At 38.6% G+C, this 17,535-nt stretch overlaps 1 non-coding gene and 1 pseudogene across 1 annotated transcript; one reads left to right on the plus strand and one right to left on the minus strand.

Annotated features, from left to right (window-relative positions):
- Nucleotides 1-5,512: 5,512 nt before the first annotated feature.
- LOC136151442 (placental prolactin-related protein 1-like) lies at nucleotides 5,513-16,147 on the minus strand (annotated as a pseudogene).
- On the plus strand, nucleotides 12,729-12,837 carry LOC136151995 (U6 spliceosomal RNA). Its single transcript, XR_010660156.1, has one exon. It is a non-coding gene; the product is annotated as a U6 spliceosomal RNA (small nuclear RNA).
- Nucleotides 16,148-17,535: the final 1,388 nt, after the last annotated feature.

Consider the following 17,535-nt stretch of genomic DNA (forward strand, 5'->3'; position numbering starts at 1 on the left):
TGAGTGTCCTCAACCCTTGGGGAAGAAAATGTTAGCATTTCCATTTCTAGTTGTTTTTATCTCACTGTCATTTAGCTTATATTTTGTGTATATTTTTAAAATTTCATAATATATTAGACTAGAAATGCATACAAAATATTTTTACATAATATAATTAGGTCACTGACAGTGTGTTGTAAACTGGAAAATAATTTGGTGATTAGTTCTTCAGGGAACAGAAAATTATCAAAATTTGCTACATAAAATGTTACTTAATTTGGGGCAGTTTACCAAAAATTTGGTTATGAAACTAGTTCAACTGAAGAGAGGCAGAATATTCAGAATATCCATGTTTGCATGAGATTGCATAGAGCCTCAGAGACAGAAACATTTTGAAGTTGGGTAGAAGAAAGACCAAGAGACCTGACTGGACAGGGGAAAACTGGAATCCTGAATGCAAGAAAGGGTGTTTGCTCCCCTCAGTGTGGTCTAAGTTGTTTTTCTTTAAATCACCTACCTTTCTTCACATTCATTCCCTAAACCTCATCCTCTGCTTTACTATTTCTTTTCCCACAGTACAGATCACCTGTTAACATACCATATAATGGATTTGGATTCATGTTTATGGCAGATTATCTGTCTTCCCCCAGCTGTAATATCTGTTCCATGAGTGTAAATGTCTGCCTGCTTTGTTTATTAATGTAAACTAAGCACCTATAAGAGTTTCTGAGTCAAGGAGGAATTAAATCAATGATCATTGGTTAAATGACCAATAGCAGAGTACTGGGCAGGCATATAGGTTTCAAAATTTGTGATTTCAATTAGCTGTTGTAAATAAGCTGTTCTGCAGTTAATGTTACAAGTTTAAGACATGTTTCTGTTTCTTTTATCATCATAAACATAAACTACATATGAAGATAAAGTTTTAGACCCAACATGAGAGCTAAAATGCACATTTGAAAAATATATATATACTAGTTGATTTGATTTCTTTATCCAAAATAGAATTATATTCCTTTCCAAAACTTTTCCTTACATAGGTGTGTGTCCATATATGTTTATATATACAAATACACTTCCACCTAGTCAAAGCTATGGTTTTTCCAGTAGTCAGGATGGATGTGAGAGCTGGACCATAAGGAAACTGAGCACCGAGGAATTGATGCTTTTGAACTGCGGTGTTGGAGAAGACTCTTGAGAGTCTGCTGGACTGAAAGGAGATCAAACTGGTCAATACTAAAGGAAATCAGCCCTGAATATTCATTGAAAGGACTGACCCCGAAGCTGAGGCTCCAATAATTTTTCCACCTGATGCAAACAATTGACTCATTGTTAAAGACCCTGCTGCTGGGAAAGATGAATGTCAGGAGGAGAAGGAGATGGCAGAGGATGAGATGGTTGGATGGCATCACCAACACAATGGACATGAGTTTGAGTAAGCTCCAGAAGAAGTTGGAGGACAGGGGAGCCTGATGTGCTACAGTTCACGGGGTATCAAAGAGTTGGATATCACTGAGTGACAGAACTTGAAGGTATGCATATGTGTTATGTATATAACATAATAATTATATGATCATTATACATAGGTCACATTGACAAATAATGCTATTTTAGTTTCAAGTATCATTATATATAAATCATATTGACATATAAGGTTATTTTGGTTTCAGGGATACAGTGTAAATATTCGATATATATTGCTAAATGATCACCGCAATAAGTCTGGCAAATATCTGTCACTAGAAATTGTTACAATTTTCTTCTTGCGATGAGAACTTCTAAGAACCCTTAGCAGTGTTCAAATAGGCAATGAGTATATTCCAGTTTTGACTTAGTTCATTTGAATGAGACAAGTGGCTTTGAGTCTTAGAATCAAAGAATCATGTTGAAACAGTTGAGTTGAATCAAACTTCTCAGTGCCAACTCATATAGAGCTTTCTTGAAAAATCCATCCCTGATTAGGCCCCATCACACATGGTATGGTGTGCAGGCATAGATCGGTGTTTAAGGCTTCTGCTCTCTTTTCCACTTCTCCATGCAATTCTTTCTCGACAGATTTCTGTGCTTCATCCATCTCCTGTCTTCACTATCCAAACAGGTTATAATTATGGCAGAACATGTCTAAGTAGCTACACTCACAGTTGCTGCCCACTGGGCATTTTGGAAAGAGGCTGGGAAGGAGTCCTTCCAGTATTAGAGTTTTATTTTCAAGGGATTAGAAACCTTTTCAGTTTGAAGAGTCCATCAATACAACTATATTTCAGGAGAGAACACTGTGTAATTATTTATTTGATTAGTTACTAGCTGACCATCTGCTGAGAGTAAGGCAATGAAGGGTTAGTAAACAAGGGAGGATTCAGGCAAAAGGAATGAGGAACTCTTGGAGAAAGGGGACACATGATTAAGGAGACCATTACCTCTATTTTGGTTAGGTTTTAGGTTTTGTTTAGGCTAGCTCTGTAAAGGTATGGGTTGTTTCCAATTTGTTTCCATCCATCCTCTATGCTTTACAATGTATGTCTTATTTAAGTGTTGAAAGTGACTAGAGACTTACTGCTTGTTATCACTGGGTAGTCGTGCTTTGCTTCTGGTATTCCAGAGGGTCCATCAGAGGCTCCATAGAGCACTTATTTCTATCAATTGCTGTAGAACCTTAACATTTTTTGTTGATTTCTGGTACTAAGTTGATGAAATAACAGGAAAATAGAGCTCAGATGCTTTTGGATAAAACCTTAATTTATCTCCTCCCTTCTCTCTGACTTTTCACTGACTGACTCAACTAGTCCCATATTGTTTTATGCCTTTTTGGCTCTTATGTCTGCCTCATTCCTTGCATGTGGTCAAGGTCTATTTCATTTCCTGTATCTCTGACATCCTCTGTGTCTTTTCACTTGGCAAAGCCCTCTTTGATTTTTATTGTCATAATATTCCCAGCGCTTTCTGCTCTCTTTCTTATTGTCTACAAGTCCCAACAGCCACAACTCCTCAATGCACATTAAAGTTTCTCTTTTCTAATTCTGGACATTCTGCTCTCTTGGACTAAATGTTCTTGGTTTCCTGTTGTTTTGTAGAATAAAGACAGAGTCTCCAAATTGGCATATATGATTCTCCCTAATGAAAATTGGCATATGTGATTCTCCCAAAGTAGGTTTTGATAGATTGCTTTGGGGCAAAGTATTCTGTCATGTTCTGGAAGGTTTGGGTCATCCTAGGTAGAGACAGGGGCAGGTCTCAGGCAAGAATAACCCTAGATATGAGGGAAGATGTTGACTTTGCTGGAGAGTGTTCCTGTATGTGCCTAAAAGAACATAATTTGACTGGACTCTGCCCGGACGATTTGTCAGGCTTTGTTACTCTCAAGAAGTATGGCCTTTAGTAACAACATAAGAATACTCCTAATATAAAAGACAATTTAAGAAAAAGAGAGGACAGAAGAGAAAGTGGAAATAAAAGAGAATATGAGATATTTGCTCTTACAATATCATATATATATATATACATATATATGTATTAGGGTCCTTAAAAATACATTTTTCTAACATCTTTTCATCTTTCACTACCTAAGTCCTGGACTCACTTTCCTTTTGCTGCTTTTCCTTCCTTCTGTCTTTCTCTTCCTTCTCTCTAATTTATCCCCCTTTCCCATCTATCTTTTGATTTCCCATTTTCTGTTCACTAGGAATTACTGCTAAAGCCCTAGAGATGCTGCAAAACCAGCCCAGGATCATCACTGACTTCTTAGGAGAGCCAGTCAAGAGACTGGCCCTCATCCCAGGTTGCTGGAGGCTGTTGAACAAGCTGAGCAACCCTAATCCAGTCACACTGCTCCAGTCTCCGTAGAGACTCAGTCTATTGGGAGGATTTTTAAATCAGGGATCTACTAGGGCTTGTGTGGAAGGCCAAATAATTAATGAAAAGGATAGTTACTCCAAAAGGAAGAAAGAATGGTATCTCACTACTCAGATAAATGTGTTTTTAAATCCAGCGCTCTGATCGACTCGGTGTCTATGTGACCAGTTGAACAATTGCCCTCAGAGGACTCAGGTGGGTGCAGATGCACACGTGTGTTTCTGCCATTCAGTGGTTCAGAGTGTTTATGATACATGGGTTTCCTGTAGGTCAGCTAGTAGGCAGCTGACTGTGGGCTACTGAATTTTCTCCAGATGGTGCTTGCAGAGTGAGGGAAACAGAGAGGCTATGGTGACTACTGGAGGTGGTGAGCCATGGGTAACAGAATAATTCCCTGATTAAAAAGGAAACTATGGCGTTAGGGATACCCAACTAGTGAAAGCTCGGGATAATCACAAGGATCCCCCATAAGAGAAACACTTGTCAGTCAGGGAGATTTTCAGATCAGTCTGTCTGGACCAAGAGAAGGCTACAAGAGCACCATGTAAGTCAGTGATGTCAGAACTTTACCATCTCGTTTCCATCTACCCTGTTCTAACATGGCCCAAGGAATGAAGGTCCAGAGAGGGAGAGACAAGGAACCTTGCAGAAATGGACACTTCAGTGCTTCCTGGAAGGTCCTCTGGGCCTCAGCAGGGGACAGGGAAACATTGATTAGGCTGAATATGACATGGAGTTGACACGTGACTGACCTGGCTTTGTGAAACCCAGGGTGATAGAATATATGGAATGGCTGCAAGGTTGCAGAAAATGAGGATGCAGTGGAGTGTTGGTGAAGACAGCCACTGGAGGAGGATGGAGCCAGTTCATGTTTGTATCTGCTATGGTCTCAACATTTTTGTCCCCCAGAAATTTCACATGATGATATCCTGATTCCCATCATTATGGTGATAGAATATTAAGAATGGAGCCTCCTCAATGAGATGAGTGCTTTTATGCATAGAGACACACAGAGGTCCCAAGCCCTTCCCCCCATTTGAGGACACAATAAGAAATGTGTAACCAGAAAGGATCCTGCATGATTATGCTGTGGAAATCCATTTCCCTTGTTTATAAGTCTGTGATATTTTTTATAAAAACCCAGAAGGTTTAAGACAGCATCCTCACATATGTCACACAGTTCAGTAAACCTCATGCTATTTGTACAAAGGTGCGAAGCACTGATCCTGTCTGGTGTAACACTGTGACAGTGGGCTGACAATTCACGGCTGGCTTTCATAAACAGTCCTGAGGATTCAATCTTCTTGGTAGCATGACCAGAACCATGAACAATTGCCTGATACTTTGATTCTCATAACTTGACCCAGAATAATTTTCTGTGATTCTTACGTAATCTCTTAATGGTCTTCTTTGTAAGGCCAGCTTCTGCTATTTGTGACTAATTTTAATAGGAGCTTCATTCTCTCAATTGTAGGGGTGGCTTTTCTTTTGATTTTCAATTCAATGAAAATAAGAAATGTTAACAAATTGTCCTCTTAGATTCGAAATCTCTACAGAGTCTGTGTTTATTTTTTTAAGAGGAGACCCATTTCACAGAGCATGCATGAAAAAGCTGTAATTTCATAGACGCTTGCTATGGGATAACATTAGGACCATCTCACAGCTGGATGCCATAGATGTGGATTTAACACTGGTCGCTGATTCGGCATGCCAGGATCTTGGTGTACATATCAACTTTACAGGAATCCCTGTGCAGGCACTTGAGCAGGTTATAAAGTGCAGAATGACGTGCATCTTCATCCCTGGACAACAGGGATTGGTATCCTGACCAGTACATGTTATCCTCGGACAACTTCTGCCTGAATGGTCGAATCATCTGAATACCGAAAAGATAATGATTTCTTATGTGTTTTATTAGAATTTCCTTATCTTTGTCCCTTGTAATTATCAAATTATGATTTGGGGAACACATACAAAAGTAAAACTCTCTAGATATGCATTTTGGAGCCAGCCTATGAGAAAACAATTAGGAATCTAAAAAGTAGAAACATAACTCAAGTTTAGTTTTAACTTTCTCCTTTCTTCCTTCCCACTCTCATCCTTTGATTTGAGAAGAACAGAGAAAGAAGACAAGTGGACTTCAATAGCAGATGTCCTGGGATACTTCGAGGAAAATGCTGATCTTGGAAATCCTGTTCTCTAGTTCTCTTACTCTTGAAAATATTTCAACCACCAGTGCCCAGGAAGAGGCAAGCTTTTGGTGGAATCGTGTGCAATGTAGGGAAGGTTGTACATGTCAAAAATTGCAGTGAAATTCTGATTTGCTTACAGTGGAATCTATAACTTTAAATGACTGGGCTCCTGTTTTATGTAGTAGCAGTCTAGCATATAGAATTCATGAATCTTTTTCTTATAAAATGAGATATTTCAACACTCCTTATGCATTACAGAGGTCAACTCTGTCATTCATGAACAAAGCAAGAAAGCCCTCTGCAGGATGCTCACCTGGCTGAATCGCCTCTCTAAGATTCTTCGAAGTCTGTATGATTTTTTAATATTCTTTAAGACACTTGATATGATAGTCTTTGAGAGGTCTTTCTTAATTCGATGGTCAGTGCCTAGGTCAAACATAGGAGTAGTCCAGAGGTACTGTAACATGAGTATCCACTTAGTAAGGTCTTCATTCTAAGCAAATATAAGAAACAGTCTCATTGAAATAATCATAATTCAGTGGTTTTGGTTACATGTGATGTTTGCTCAGAGCAGCTGACCTGAAAGACTTTTGGTAATTCCTATGTATATGCAGAGATTTTTAAGGTAGTAAAAGTTGCAAAACTATAAAATGTAAGCTATTAGTTCACACTTCACTGAATTATTAAAAATCTGAGTTATTTTAGGAATTAATCCTTTTGATGAGTTCTAATTTATAACATGAATTTTCTTTTTCCTCTGAAATTCTACCACCCACTCAGTGAGTTCTTTGTTTGTCTATTTGCATTATATAAATCTAAGTATTTTATGACAAGTCAGTATGTGCCTGCAGTACCTGACCCAGGAAAGAGGAATTCTACCTGTGCCCACATCATTGTCACCCAGTGATTCTCTCATATTTATGAATCAGATGAGTCATTTGTATTGATTTTTGATTGGTAATTTGTTTCGTAATGTTACAACAAATAGACAATAAAGAAGACATGCCATTCCTAAACAGGCTTTCTTTCCTCATTTGATCCCAACACCAGCACCCATGCTGGTATCAGAAGAGTCTGACTTGTTGACATGTGTCCAGGCAGAAAATGGCACAGCGTTATCTTTAGTAACAGCGTCCGTGGGATTCACAATGGAGGGTTTCCCCCCCAGGTTCACTACTACTAACAGAATTGAGCATGAAAATCCTGGGGGCTGAAGATCTCTAGTTAATATGCTTGATTTCTTTACAGCCAAGAACTCTTTAGTGGTAAAGAACAGAGAACTGAGTAGGATGAAATATAGTAACGCACATAAAGGGCTTAGTAAAATATATGGCCATGTAGTAATTCTCAATAAACTTTAAATTCAAGCTTATTGAAAAATCCCTCATTCCTTTTTGAATGTTCCCTTTACTTGATCATCCTAATTATTAATGAGCTTAACAGAGGAAAGAATGTTGATATCATTAAGAAAGTTGTAGAGAGAAAAGATAGAATTTTAAGGCGGGATGCATGTGAAAATATTTTAAATAATGTTAGGATTAAGGATAACGCAGGAAATCAGAAAGGAGAGATTATAATGGTGAAAATATGGAGTTGTCATTAATCATTGAGGCTTGATATGTAAACTGTGTTGTCCTCAGAACAGAGCCAATTGTTGCAGCCATGAGAAGCAAAGCAATGTTACATAGGCCTTTGTGGGGGAAACATACAAATTAAAAATAAAAGGTGACGGAGGAGTCATTGAGAGTGACGAATGAAGGAGGTGTCAGAGAAGTAGAAGCAGAATCAGGAGAGCCTTGAAAGGCAGATGCACTGGCTCGAGTGGTGCAGAATAGGACTCCCATGCATGAGTCACTAGTAACAGGAAGTATTCAAAACTGGGGTGTGTTTCTTACCTATTCATGTATTTTGCAGTCTTATATTTTACACATGGAAGCTCCCATTCATTTCCTGTTTTTGTACAGAATAACAGCTGCAATCCTGTGTCTAATGCATTGCTTGAACTAAACTTGTCTGCATGGACAATTTATAGATCTGTTGCTTATTTTGATACTATAAATCTTTAGTTATCCCTTGATTTTGCTCATGTTTCATCAACTGCATAATATAATGTCTCTTCAACTGCTTACAATTCCTCCACAGTTTTCTTCATGTACAGTTTCCATTACCTCTCATAATCTGAAGCCTGTTAAGCTACACACTGCCTCACTTGATCTGGTGAAAAACCCAGGTGAAATACTCACATTCATCTCTGTGGCCATTTCTCTTTCTTCAGGAGCATGGAGGGAACTGGTGTGGCAGTCATTGATGGTATTGATATACTCCAATTTACTCTGGGGATACTTTTCTACCTAAAGGGATCATGCAATTAGTTAGGGTTGTTGGGTATTCAGTAGATGAGCCCATTACCAGAACATTAACATGTTTGAAAGACGTGTAATTTTTTAATGGGGAGGCATCACAAAATTTGAAAGTCATTCTTTTCCTACTTTTTCTATATAATGTCTCTATAAAAATGATTTAAAAAAATGATTTTACATCTAACTTTCCTAAGTTCAAACTTTTCCCTTCTCTATTTTATCATTATCTTTTTCTTTTTTTTTTATTTTTTAGTATTTGAACCAAATATAGTACTTTTGTACCAATACTTGGTGCCTCCCAGGTGACGGTAGTGGTAAAGAACATTCCTGCCAATGCAGGAGATATAAGAAGACTCAGGTTTGATCCCTAGGTGAGGAGAATCCCTTGCACAAGGGTACAGCAGCACACTCCTATACTCTTGCCTGGCAAATCTATAGATAGAGGAGCCTGTTGGGCTACAGTCAGTAGGGTTGCAAAGCGTTGGACACAACTGAAGTGACTTAGAATGCATGCATGCGCCTATATTTAACCATTTAATCTTGTTTACTGTGGGTTAGAGCCAATATATTCCCTTATTAGGAGTAATACAGTAATGACTCTGACCTATCTCTGAACATGCTCACCAAAAAGCTTAGTGTTCATCCCAGTTGCAGAATACAATATTGTTTATGGTGACAAAATGGTACATCAGAAAAACATGACGTACAGTTATAGGAAATACTAAGCAATGGACTGAGAATAATAAGAGTAGAAAAATCTAACTAACACTTTGACAGAGAAAAACTAATCTTTAACGGAAGTTATGAACATTTGAAGAGATTACTTGGAGGAGTTGGAAAAAAATGGACAGTCAAAAATGGAGGATGAAACAAAAACTAGTGAGTACACAGAAGTACTTAAATTTAATAGAAATCTTTAGCACCGCCTTTTATTAGCTGTCTGCTCTATTGTGTGCTGTTTGAATGACCTAAAAGAATTAACGTACAACTTTCATATACCTTCATCAGAAAGAGAATAATTGTTTCCAATTGTAAACTCCGCTTCTATTGTGGCTGGAAACCTATCCACTGCAAATCTTAAAACAATAATTTGTAGCATTAAAGAAACTACCAGTATTCATGTTTGTGACTGGGATCCAGCTTTGTTTAACATGTTCCATCCACCCAGTTCACTGCAGAGCAGTTCTCATTTATTGGCTATTTACACTGAGCCTGGAGAAGAAAGCCCACAGAGACACTGAAGGACCAGAATATCACCATGCTTCATTTTCCCCATTCCCACCCAAAACTGCTTTCTGTCAGGTGGTATTATGGACTGAATGCATGTTCTTCAAATTCATGTGTTAGAGCATGAACTGCCAAAGTACTGTGTTTTGAAAAGGCTTCTGACGTTTTTGGCATGCCATGGTCTATAGCCCACCAGACTCCTCTGTCCATGGGATTTCTCAGGCAAGAATACTGGTGTGGCTTGCCGTTCCCTTCTCCAGGGAATCTTCCAGACCCAGGGATAGAACCCAGGTCTCTCCCATTGCAGGGAGATTCTTTACCATCTGAGCCACGAGCAAAGCCCATTAAGGTTAAATGAGCTCTTAGGGAGCAACACTCATCCAATAGGTTTAGTGTCTCCATTAAGAGAAACACCAGAGAATTTTCTATTCTGTCTCTGTGTCTGTGTGTCCTTTCCTCTGTCTCTCTTCCCCACCCCACACCCTGTGTGAGGACGCACGGAAAACGATCCTGGGAAGAAAGAGTTCTCAGCAGAGCCTCACCTTGCTGGTGCCCTGATTTGGGACTTCTAGCCCCCAGAGCTTGAGGAAATAAATTTCTGGTGTTTATTCCCTGGGTCTGTTGTATTATTTTATGGCACTCCTAGCTGACAAATACAAAATCATTTATTTTGGAAATTTAAAAAAGAAAATGAATGTAAGGAAATTGAAAAAGTTAATGCACTTCTTAGGAATCTTTCAGATTTCACAAAATTGGTCCTTTCTTTGATTTCCACATCTTATGAGCTGACGGCGTCTTTAACCTAGAGAGTGTGTTATTTGAAGTTTGGCTGATGCAGCCCTCATGTTTAAAGGACAGTATGGCCCAGTCATTTATGTGAAGGTACCTTCTGGGAGCCTGGTGGGCTAGAGTCCATGGGGTCGCAAGAATCAAACACAACTAAGCAAATAAACCACCATCACAGTACTTACAAACTTATTTAACATTATTGTGGAAAGGTTACGAATGTCATGGGACAGGCTGGAGGCACGGCTAAACGTTTTTCTAAGGAACTTCAGGGGGACGCCAAACACGTCAGGACCGCAGGACGGGCATACGTTGCCTTGGCACAGGAGCAGATGTGACATGACCAGCAGCAGAAGCAGGCAGGGCCCTGCTAAAATAAAAACATGAGCCATTCTGAGATGATCTAGTCACCTGAGGTTATCGAATCCATCCTGTGGAGGGAAGCCTTCTCTTTCCCTGTTGCTCTGAGCAGGAATTGGAGCTGTAGTAGCTGGGGTGGGGAAGAAGGAGCGCCTTCTGTGTGAATTTAGATGGATGATGATATTTGCACAGATGAATATTTGGAGAAGTAGGTTACTCCCTGCATTTTTTTATTGTTCCCTGAAGTACTTCTGTGCTCTGCAAACATTTGGAACTTAATTCTGAGCCAGAGTATTTAGGCCATTCTTTTAAGACAGTTTAATGTTGGGACTCTGCAGAATTGGAGCAGCGAGGCCCTATAAGAGTGTGTTATTTTTTCACTCTACATTGACTAATGCTTGAATTTTAGACACGGAAATGACAAGAAGTATACAGTTGATCTGTGTGGTTCACCATCATGCTGGGGTAAGAGTAAACACATGACTGACTGACTGCTACTATTGAGTACAGAGAGAATACTATGAGAAAAAGGATACTGTACCTTGGATCTGCTAACTCACCTATGTAACCCCATGCATGTCTTTGACACTTTCCCAAAAGCTTTAAAACATCTTAAAATTTGTGTGTTCACAGTAACCCTGGGAGATACCTTCATCTTCACTATGATCATCAAGTTATGTTAAGGAAGATGCAATGACTTGGAGAGGGCAAGTAATTTCCCCAGGTCCCATTATTAGCAGGTGGAGGAGACTGGGCACCAATACAGTCATTTGTTCACTTCCTGATGTCACATCACACATGCCTGTGGGCTCTCGGTCTGCATGTTTGTAACCAGGACCACATCAGGAGCTGTGATGGCTCTGTTTAAGGTGAAAAATATTTTGTCTTTGACTGCAAAACAGCAGTGACCATTGAACACTGGTTTCATCTACTTGTTCTGCTCTGTCTATAAAACATTCAGTGTTTGACAATTATCAGTGTGGGGGCCTGGTTCTCCTGGTCAGCCTTGCTTCTAGGCAACTTGACAACTCCGCTACTTTTATGCATCCTTAATCTTCTCATTACATTTGTTTCTTCAAGAAAATGGCAGGTAAATCTCCAAATGGTAACAAGAATATTACCTGGTCAGCACCTAAGATAACGTCATTGGCTCTGTGAACAAAGGCCTGACTTTGATGTTTTAGGGAGTAAATTCATCTGTCTGGTCGGGAGTATATCCTGACAACCCATGGGGCTTAGTTTTTGAACCATCTCCAAACATCACCGCTTGATAGGAGAACTAGACCTTCATGTTTCCATTATGTATTTTAATATTTCAGAAATTACTTCTGGCCCTACTTTTGGCCAACAGAAGCATAAAATCATAGACTCTTGCAAGCTTGATTTTAATATTACTTTCCCTGTTCATCCTTTGTAAGTAAGTTAGAATTTAAGACTGAAGTGAGGAAGAATAGAGTTTGGACAAGGAACTGATTAAACAGGAATTCTATCCTTCTGAATGACATCTGAACATGATTCTTTTTCCAATTTACCAGAATAGTGGTAATTTAATGAAGGATAAGATATCAGCATTTACAAGGTTTTCTCTGCTCTTAGTTACTTTAAAGGGGCATGTCTAAAAATAAAATGGCTATTTAAAATTAGATGATGATAATCAAAGAAGTGTTTTGCAAAAAGAAGACATAAGTTGGAGAAATTTGGGATAATCTCTCTCATCAACTAAAGAGCTTATTGTGACAGGCAAGGAGAATAATGACTTGTATAACATAGATGTATTTCTGTGTATATATCTGTGCATGTAAAAATGTGTTATGAATAAATATATGCTTAATTCCTACATGGAACTTTGGACTTTATAAAATTCAATTTTCTAAGTGACATAAATATAACAGAATACCTTAATTCTTAATGTAATTGATCATTTGTTGGTAGATGACTAACTATATAATTTTTTTTCTGCTAAATTGTTATTTGTGTGCTTCCTTTGGTAGCATATATATTAAAAAATTGGAATAATACTGAGAAGATTAGAATGGCCCCAGCCCAAGGATAACACACAAATTTATGAAGCCTTCCATATTTTTCTCTAACAGTTTTGAGGGCTGCGATGGGAAGGACAGTAGGAAGAAGGTTCAAGAACGATTGGACACAGGTTAAAATATGGCGATTTATGTTGATGTTTGGCCAAAAGCAGTACAGTATTGTAAAGCAATTAGCTTTCAATTAAACATCAATAAATTTAATGATTAAAACTGTTATTGGGGATCATATAACAGGTTCAGATGTCCATTCTATGACTAAAGGGGATCTGACTGCAAACTGATGGTGTCAATTATCATTGGTTCATGATTCATTAACTTTATAGTTGAATGAGAAAAGTAAACTAACCAACAATATTGTCAGTGATTCAGTGTGATAGCAAGTTATAATCTTTGTCTGCGATCGCTTTTAGGTGGTATAGTGCACAAACTTTGAAACTAAGGCTGTTCCAGAACTGAACAGTCATGAGTCCTGCCCAGGATTTCTGTTCCTGATGCTGGAGGCTTCTGTTCGCTGGTCCACTATGTCTGAAACTTTCTTTCCTGAGCATTCTCTGGTTCTGTGATGTGCACAAGTCTTTCTATTTTGGTTGTCTAATTTGATTTTCTTATTATTTTGATCAGACTACCAAGTCTCTTTACGATTTACTTTTCAGACCCTTTTGTGCTTTGATTTTTCTGATGCTCATTAGTGTATTTGCTTCCATGTCTACCTCTCTGAGTAGTTTTCAGTATCTACATATACCCTACCCTATTTACTTACCTTCTGGATTTTGACATTCCACATCACCATATTTTATGAACTTCATTTTCCTTCTGGTGAAGTTTCTGGTATACAGTTTAAGCTGGTTGGCTCCCATCTGGCTTGTTCATGTTTTCTCCAAAAAATTAGAGAACTCTGCTTTCTTTCTAGGAAATACTGCCCCTTCATTGGATACCATTGCTAATTTTCTGTGATTTCACCTCCTGCCTCTTAAACTTTGTCTTTCTCAGTCTACTGTAACTTGAGTGCTATGTGTCTCTATGTTGGTGTTACTGTTTTATTTTATATTGTTAATTTTAATTGGAGACTAATTGCTTTATAATATTGTATTGGTTTTGCCATACATTGACAGGAATCCGCCATGGGTATACATGTGTTCCCAATGCTGAACTGTCTTCCCCCCTCTCTCCCCATCCCATACTTCTGGATCATCCCAGTGCACCAACCCCAAGCACCCTGGATCATGCATCAATCCTGGACTGATGATTCATGTCACATGTGATAATATACATGGTTCAATCCCATTCTCCCAAGTCAACCCACCCTCACCCTCTCCCACAGAGTCCAAAAGACTTCTATACATCTTTGTGTCTTTTGCTGTCTCGCATACAGTGTTATCGTTACCATATTTCTAAAGTCCATATATATATATATATATATGTTAGTGTGCTCTATTGGTGTTTTTCTTTCTGGCTTATTTCACTCTGTATAATAAGCTCCAGTTTCATCCACCTCATTAGAACTGGTTCAAATCTATTATTTTTAATGGCTGAGTAATATTCCATTGTGTATATGTACAACAGCTTTCTCATCCATTCATCTGCTGATGGGCATCTAGGTTTCACTTATCAATGTCTTAGGGGAGTCACTCAGTCATGCCCGACTCTTTGGGACCCCATGGACAGTAGCCTGCACAAGCTCCTCCGTCCATGGGATTTTCTAGGCAAGAATACTGGAGTGGGTTGCTGTTTCCTTCTCCAGATCAATGTCTTAAAGGTTTTCCATAAAAAATTTCAACACTTTGCTTAAGTTTATTCAGAAGTGTTTTATCTATTTGTGATGTAATAGTAAATTGGCTTGTTTTATTTCTTCAACTTTCTCATAGTTCATTGTTAATATATATAGGTACACAACAGAGTTTCATATACAGGAATATAGTAAACATAATGTATGCTACATCTTTAAAGAATAGACATTTTCCCACAAATAAGACATATAGATGGTCAAGAGGTATGTGAAAAGATGCTCAACATAGCTAATATCAAAGGGAATGCAGATATAAAGCAAAAGAGATATCACTTCGTGCCTGTTTGAATGGTTAGTACCAAAAATGTAAGAAATGACAAATCTTGTTGAAGATGTGGAGAAAAAGGAGTGCTCATGCTCTGTTGGTATACCAGTGCAAATCCCACAGAAAAATTCAGTGGAGGTTCCTCAAGAAATTTAAAAGAGAACTGTTATGTGATCCATTATCCCCCTTCTGGATATATAGTCAAAGAAAATTAAATCATTTTCTCAAAGAAAGATCTGTATTCCCACGTTCATTGCAGCATTATTCACAATAGCCTTGGTATAGGAACAACCTTAGTATCTTTCAACAGGCATTAAATAATGTGAGGTAACATATATAGGTAAATATTATTTAGCTATTAGAAAAAGAAAGAAATCCTTCCAATTACTGCAACATGGGTGAAACTGGAGGGCATTACACTATGCAAACTAAGTCAGACAAAGAAAAATACAATATGATCTCAATTATAAGGAATCTCAAAAAAAAATAATCTCTGAGAGACTGGACATCATCGACTGGCATACCGACTCAACAGACATGAGTTTGAGTAAGCTCTGGGTGTCGAGGATGGACAGCGAAGCCTGGCGTGCTGCAGTCCATTGGGTCACAAAGATTCAGACACGACTGAATGACTCAACTGAAGAGAGTGGAACTTACCTGTGTTCTCCTCAAAAAGCAAAAGTTAAACATGTGTGGTGATGGCAATGTTACCTAAAAGAAAGGGAAACTCATTTCTAATACATGCACAAATGGGGGTGGACAGGATGATGGAGGGTTAGGTGGAAGTGGGTGCACCTCTCTCCACCGATGCATCAAAAAGGTCTAAAGACGCAGCAGTTCTCACAGAAGATCAGGTGAATACTGGCAGGAATCCCTGACTACTGAGAAGGAATATCTGGATCCACACAGAACTCGGTAGGACAAAGGAAGAACGGGAAAGAAGGAGTGAGCAGGTGGGACCAGCCTGCACCTGGGGCTGAGGGAGCTGAAGCGCAGGGGAGAGATCCCTGCCTCCATGACCGTCCTCTGGAATAGGGGAGTCATTTGAAACTGTTGGGGAGTGAACTAACTAATCAGCGACCGTCTGAATGGAATGAGAACCACATAGACAAGCAGCCTTTCATACCTCGGACAGGGTTGTAAGTCCACTGGTGTCCACGGAAGCTGAGAACTGGAGCCATGGAGATTGCAGAACGATCCCAGGGTGAGGAGTCCTGTTGACCGTGCGGAGTCAGCCGGACGGGATGGGATGGAGAAAATCTGCTTCATCGAATGCTTCTTAAGCAAAACCACGAGGCCATAAAAGTAGGGTTCCACTACCTGTGGAGTAGAGCTATTCTTTCTCCATGCTGGTACCTGTAGGTTGAGCTATAGAGAGACTTCAGTGAGGGTGGTCCTTAAGTGCCTGATATACTAAGCGATGAAGAGTTTTGAATGTCTATATACTACCCTACCTGTTCTCTGTCCAAATTGTGCATATTAACATCGTAATATTTTTATGAACTTAAATTTCTTCTGGTAGAGTTTCTGGTTTACAAATTAAGCTAATTCCTCACATCTGGCTCATTCTTGGTGTTTCAAGAAACTTTGAGAACCTTCCTTCCTCTCAAGGCAATACTTTACTTACTTTACTACCATTGCTGACTTCCCATACTTTCACTTCTTCCTACTATATTCTATGTCTTTCTCTATTCACTATAACTTCAGTACTCTGTGTCCCTATGTTGGTATTAATATTTATAAAAAATTATTAACCTGATGCAGTAGAGAATCAAAAGGACTCCAGTTTCAACACTAGTAATAAATTACCCCCAAATTATAATCCATTAATGCTCCCATTTGAAACTGATTTTCTATCGATATATTAGTGAGGTCTCTGAACTCATTTTCCTTATTAGGTGGCTCAGTTTTAAAACGAAATATAGAAAAAAATGGAAGGGTAAACTCTAGAACTTACCTTCCTTTTGATATGCCTCATTAGTTAGTATGCAAATATTAGTTTTGCTTTTTTATCCCCTGTAAGGGGGAGGGGGGATAGTGCATATTCTAGCTCACTGTGGGGTGATTTCTATTGACTGAAGAATGTACACTGTGGACTGTAATTGTCAAACAAGCGAATGGAGATGAAGAAAGTAATGCCAGGAAGGCACAGGCTTTTGTTGCTCTAGCAGGAAAACCTTGCTGTGTCTCTCATCTACAGTCTAATCTTCAGATTTATTGACACTCCTACTTTTCTTATGCTCCATTAAATTTTGAATTATTTGGGGTTTTTTTGCCCTCGAGTTGTATGTCTCATGTATTTTTGGATATTAAGCCCTTATGAAATATGTGATTTGGTCTTCTTTCAATCTGTAAATTTCCATTTGATTTTGTTGATGTTCCTTTCTTTGGAGTTTGATGTGGTCCCACTTGTTTGTTTTTGCAATTGTTGCCTTTGTTTTTAGTGTGAAACCCAAAGACTCATTGCAAAGACCAATGGCAAGAAGATTACCTCAATGATTTCTTCTAGCTGTTTAATCACTTAAAGTCTTATGTTCAACTTTTTAATCCATTTTTAGTTGACTTTTGTGTATGCTAAAAGACAGGGGCACTGTTTCACTTTTTTTATAACACTATCTAGTTTTTCCAGTACTGTTTTTTGAAAAGCTTCTCCTTTCCCCACTGGATATTCTTGGCTCCTTTTTCATAA

Source organism: Muntiacus reevesi, chromosome 20, assembly GCF_963930625.1.
Source record: "Muntiacus reevesi chromosome 20, mMunRee1.1, whole genome shotgun sequence".
NCBI lineage: Eukaryota > Metazoa > Chordata > Mammalia > Artiodactyla > Cervidae > Muntiacus > Muntiacus reevesi.